Consider the following 6438-nt stretch of genomic DNA (forward strand, 5'->3'; position numbering starts at 1 on the left):
CTGAAACTATCAAACTACAACCCAGAACCCATGAATCTTGAAGATGATTGTGTAAAAATGTTGCTTATGAAGGGTGATAATGTGATTGGGAAAGCCATATGGACCGCACTCTCCTTTGTCCAGTGTATGGATGGATGAGTAGAAAAATGGGGGTGGGGGGAGACACCCATTGTTCTTTTTTTATTTTAATTGTTCTTTTTCACTTTAATTTTTATTCTTATTATTTCTGTGTATGTGGTAATGAAAATGTTCAAAAATTGATTTTGGTGATGAACACACAACTATATAATGGTACGGTGAACAACTGAATGTATGCTTTGTATGACTGCATGGTATGTGACTATATCTCAATAAAAATGAATTAAAAATAAAGGAAGAAAGAAAGAAAAAAGGGAAAAAAAAAAAGAAGGCTGAGCAGAGACCCAAAATCAGATATGGTACCTGGGAACCAGAAGTCACACATTATTGGGCCCAGGTCACCTCTGAGAAGGAGGGAACGGGGAGAATATGTGTGTGGAGTTTCCCGTACAGGGGCACGGGCTGGTGTTGGACAACCATAGCCCTCCCGGTCCCAGCTTCCTTGCTGATGAGCTCTGAATCCCATGGAACTGGAAGGGACCCGAGAGCTTATGCAGTCCAGCCCCCTCATCTTAAGAATGAGTAGACCAGGGTGCTCTGTAGACGGAGACAGGATCCTGGAGTGGCTTAGTCTGGTCCCTGCCCCCTTGCTTCCCTCCATCTCCCTGCTGTTAACAGCCCCATGTCTTGAAGTTGCCCCTGTCTGGTCTCTGAGGTTCTGTGCCCCTGGCCAACTGCACCTGTCCTTGAGGGTTCGCTGGGGCTCAGGGTTGCACTCCCCGCCCAACCCCATGCAGTCCACTCTCAGGCTCCTCCTGCAGGGATTTGTAACCTGCTCTTTATTGACTGCCTCCCCACCAGGCTGTGAGCGCTGCAGTGGCCAAGACTGAATGTTTAAACCTGGGGTCCTGGTGCCTAGCACAGAGTCTGGCGCATGCCAGGTGCTCAATACATAGTTACGGAATAAATAAATGAATTAACTATGGCTTGCCCAGGTCATATGGCAGAACCAGCCTGGAGTCCAGCTCTCCTGATTTCTGGTTCCTAGCTCATTCCAGCACCATGCTGCCTCCTTGTGGCTCGTGGGGTGTCTCCCTTGGGAGGTGTGGGGAATATATCCTCTGCAGATAGGTCATCTGGATGGACACTGTCCCTCTCCTGGGAGGACCCTGTTCAACACTCATCCTTACCCAGATTGGACGGGCTCTGGGTGGAGGAGGTGGGAGTTCTGGTGCAGGGGTGAGTGTGGGAGGGAGGGTTCAAGAGGGGTGAAGGGACCTGCCTGAGTTTCAGATGCTTCTCTGAGTCCACGGCTCCTGACCTGGTGCAGGCCCAGGACCCACCCTCTGCCGGCAGCTGTTTACACAGATGAGCCCAGGCTGCTTGGGAAGGGAAGTGATATCAGAACAGCACATGCTGCTCAGGGCTGCTCCTCTTTCCAGATCAAGGCAATTAGGGGCTGTGACTGGACTCACCACTGAGCTCCTAAGCAAATAAAGGGGACTTAGGTCCTTTTTGCTTTTTATTACGGAAAATTCACACACAATAAATACATATACAAAAGGAGAGAAAATAGTATCAGGAACACCCCTGTCCCCAGTCCCCATCACCCAGCTTCAATACATGGCCAATCCCATTCACCACCTGTTCCGGTTTGCTAATGCTGCCATTAAGTAAAATACCAGAAATGGATTGGCTTTTATAAAGGGGGTTTATTTGGTTACAAAGTTACAGTCTTAAGGCCATAAAGTGTCCAAAGTCAGGGGGTACCTTCACTGAAGGATCACCAATGACGTCTGGAAAACCTCTGTTAGCTGGGAAAGCACATAGCTGGCATCTGCTCCAGAGTTCTGGTTTCAATATGGCTTTCTCCCAGGACATTCCTCTCTAGGCTGCAGCTCCTGAAAAATGTCACTCTTAGTTGCTCTTGGGGCGTTTGTCCTCTCTTAGCTTCTCTGGAGCAAAAATCTGCTTTCAAAAGTCTCCGAAATGTCTCTGTAAGCTGTAGCTCCTCTCTCAGCTCCTTTGAGTTCTTCAAAGTGTCCCTCTTGGCTGTAGCAAGTTCACTCCTTCTGTCTGAGCTTATAGAGTGCTCCAGGAAACTCATCAAGGCCCATGCTGAATGGGTTGGGCCACGCCTCCATGGAAATTATCTAATCAGAGTTATCACCTCCAGTTGGGTGGGTCGCATCTCCATGGAAACAGTCAATCAAAGAATTACAATTTAATCTACACTAATATGTCTTCCCACACATGATTGCATCAAAGATAATGGCATTTTGGGGGACATAATACATTCAAACTGGCACACCACCCTATTATTAACATCTTGCATTGGTGTGGGGCATTTGCTACAATTGATGAAAGCACATTTTTATGACTGTACTATTAACTATGGTCCATTGTTTAACTTAGGGTTGTGCAGTTCCATGGATTAAAAAAATTTTTTTATCCTATATGGCCAATCTTATTTCCTTACTTCCCCCACCCACTCTCCTAAATCCCCCACCTTTATTTTGAAGCAAGTCCCAGACATCTTATCATTTCGTTTCAAAATATTTTGGGATTTTTCTTTGAAAGCCAGGGACTCTTTCTTTTAATTGAGGTATAATGTATACCCAGGGAAGTACATAAAGTATGATAATTTTACGTGTTCAGGTCAATGAATTTTCACTTTTGTCTATTCCCAGGTGTCCTTCCTGCCCCCAGAGTAGCATTACCTGGACCCCAAATGGTTCCTTCATGCCCTTCCCAGTCGAAGCCCCCCCACTTCACAGGTAACTGCTATTTCAGATCCTTTTTAACCCCAGCTGGCTGCACTATTTCCTTCTTTCTTTCCATGCTGTCACTTGAGCCCTCAACGACTCTCTAAACCCTGAGGAAAGAGCCCTGAGACCTGGGTTTTAATCCCGGCCCCATCACCTCGCCTCTCTGCGCCTCTTTATCTATGCCAGTCAACTGCTGGTTTGCAAGCAGATCCGTTCTCGCCCTTCCTGCTCTGCTGGGAACTACATTTCCCAGACTCCTTTTCCCCTTGGCTTCCCAGTAGGCTCAGCCAGTAGGAGGCACTGGTCGAAGACAGGCGGGTGGGAGGAGGGAAGAAGCCAGGCTATTTCTCCTCCACTCTCTTTGCTCTCTGGCCAGTCCTGCAGTGGTTGTGTTTCCTCCTTCCCTCCCTCCATGATCTCCTCTCCTACCAGGCAACCTCCACTATTTAGTTCCTGCCAGAAGTAGCTCTGGAGGCTTCTGGGTCTATAAGGCCACTTTACCCTAGAGATGGCAACCACTTCCTGCTCTGCTGTGTTCTGGGTTGCCTCACGTCCACTGTTGGCTTCTCAGCAATTCCATCACCCATGTACCTATTCTCCATGCTAAATTTCTTCTGTGTGAAAGACTTAGAGTGTTTCATATTTCCTGGCTGGACCATGATTGGTAAATCCTAGTAATAAATGGTTATTACGATGCATACCCAACCTTCCCCAGAAGGATGAAGAGAGTTGCACAAGGGAGAGAAATCCAGGATGTCTTTGTGGGCAGGGTGTTGTTTTGCTTCTTTCCTTCTGTGTTCTTCAGCAACTTGCTTGGAGTTTTACTTGTTTCCACTGGGCAATGCCAGCCAGACTGAATGCTCCCATAGACTCCCAGAGCCTCTGGGAGCGGGGTCTTCTCCCGGGCCTTCTTCAGACGGCACTGCTGAGAGATACTTCTTCTCATGGGTCTGTGAAGCATTCAAGAAGGGAATGGTGGGTAGGAATGGATTCTTATAAAGACACTTTCTATCACTCCTCTTCCCCACACTGCTCACAGCCTGCTCGTGCCCTTGGAAAGGGTCTGGTAAACACCAAGAGATGTGTACCTGCCTTCTCTGGTGTGTTTGCGCTTTCACTGGGGACCATGCCTTAACCCAGTTGTTCTCAACTGGAGGTGATTTTGCCCCTTAGGAAACATTTAGCAATGCCTGGAGACATGTTTGATTATTGTCATTACTTGGGGCATGTGTGTGCCACTGGCATCTTGTAGGTGGAGGCCAGGGATGCTGGAATATACAATGCACAGGGCATCATCTAGTAGGTAGAGGCCAGAGATGCTGTAAATATCATACGATGCACAAGGCAATCCCCACAACAAAGCATTGTCCAGCCCAAAATATCAGTAGAGCTGAGGTTGAGAAACCCGGCTTTAATCCAAAGTAATAAACTTCTAAAGGTGAACTTCTAACTGGTACATCATTTCAGTTTAAAGGGAAATTCATATTGCATAAGTGCAGATAAAAGGACCACTGTTTTCCACAGTGGGAAGCCCAGTGCAGAGAGCCTAGTTAACTATAGGTAATAAGTGCAAAGAGTTGTATTTAAACAAGTAACTCATTTTTACCCTAGAGAAGATAGAGGTTGAAAAGGAAAAAGGTTGAAGGAAATTTAGATAAGTTAATGAGCTACAAATCAATGGGTTGTTAGAGGAAATTAGAATGTTTGATGTTTTGGGGATGCTTTCTCATAGCACATCCTTCTCTGTCAGAGACAAACCTTGGGTCTTGGTCAAAATGCCAATTCTGCTGCCTTTGCAGGGTGATTCACCAAATAGTGAACCCTGGATGCTGAGATTACCAAGATAGATAAAGCTGGCTGCTGTCCTCAGGGAACTCATAATATGGTCCATGTGAGAATTAAATTAAGTTTAGCTTTCACACAGGGTGGGGGCAGCTCAGGGGAATGGCAGAGGGTCAAGAAGCCAAGCTATAATCGGTGGCCGGTCCTCCTGTTTATCCGCCCACTGTCTTTGCAAGGTGGAGACTGGGGGAGGGGGTAGATGTTCCTTAAAAAGCTTCATAAGTTGTTACCAAACTAGCTCAGACTGGCTCTGCAGTTCAAGAACAAAGGAAAGAGGGGTGGAGACTTGTTTCAAATGTTCCAAGTTTGCACAGGAGACTTTTTTTTCAAATGTTTCCAATTTGGGCTGGCTGCATGTTTCAGATTTGCATGGGCTAGTTAGGCTTGTTGAATAGAATGTAACCTCTGAAGTATCCAGCCAATGGAGAAACAGGGGAGGGACTTGCAGTTAGGTATAGGGAATAAATACTGCTGGGTCTATTGTTCTGTGTGCCAACCCCCCCACATTTTGGTTGGGCGCCCGTTCTTGCAAGATCGTGAGTAAATTCTTTTCTTCTCCACAATCAGGAGAGCGTTTATTCCTTTTAGGAAGAGTGCTTGTTTGTCACAGTCCATACATATGCACGCACACAATAGGATAATAGGAAATACTGGTATTTGGAAGCATAAAGTGATTATCATCTCCTGTTCCCAGGAGAGTAGTGGTTAGGAAGATACTTCCTCATCCCACTGCAGACCCTCTGCTTTCACTTCTCTCCCTGCAGCTCTCCCACATTTTACAGCCACACCATAGATTTTGAGGATGGCTAGATTTGGGAGGGGGGAGGCAGCCCTGGATTGGGAGGAGGGGCTGGGCCCTCCAGGGAAAGATAGCGGGGGAGCTAGGATGAGAGTTTCCTATCAAAGCAAGGTCTGCAAGGCCCCTAGCCCCCCAAAGAACAAGACTCGTCTTCTCCGGAAGTCATAGAAGCAGCAGTGAGCTTGGAAAGAGGAGGCTCAGTTCTCAATCTGGCCCCACCCCTAACTCCTGGACAACTGTGGGCAAGTCACTTGGCCTCTCTGGGCCTCTTCTCCCTCATGCATTAAACAAAGGACCAGATGCAGAGTCTGAGCCTCTTAAAGCTGGAAAGGGCCTTTCTGACTATCCAGGCTGCCCTACCCACCCCTTCCTGCTGTGTTGCTTTCCAGATGACAGCATCAAGGCCCAGAGAGGTAAAGTGCCTTTCCCAAAGTCACATAGTAAAAAGCAAAAATGGAGGTCATAGATTACACCTATAAACACGGTCTTACTTATGAAAAAAACACTACATAAAAAATAGATGTAAGTACATAAAAAGGCACAAAAAAAGATATTGACAGGTACACAGATTACAGTGGCTGCTCTTGGGCAGGGGAGTGGGAGTGGGATGGGACAAACAGAGGCTTTTATGGTTCTAAAAGCATGGTTGGAAAATTGTATCACCACAAAAATGTGCTTGGGTATTATCTCCGTTCTTCAAAAGATAATATTTAAAATGGAGCCAGGACAAAAGTGCAGGTGTCTGACTCCTGTTTTCCTAACAACCGTGAGCTTGCTCTGGTCCATTCCAGATTTAGAATACCTTCGTCCCTAAGCCTGTGCTACCACTCCCGTGGCCGGCAGGCAGTGCCACGGTCACCACCCACTCTCCACTGAGCCCAGGCCAGTCCTTACAGTTCTTCTCACAGAGCCCTCGAGATGAGAAGTATTTGCCATGCCTCTTAAGCCAGT

Source organism: Choloepus didactylus, chromosome 8 (genome assembly GCF_015220235.1).
Source record: "Choloepus didactylus isolate mChoDid1 chromosome 8, mChoDid1.pri, whole genome shotgun sequence".
In the NCBI taxonomy this organism is placed as follows: Eukaryota; Metazoa; Chordata; class Mammalia; order Pilosa; family Megalonychidae; genus Choloepus; species Choloepus didactylus.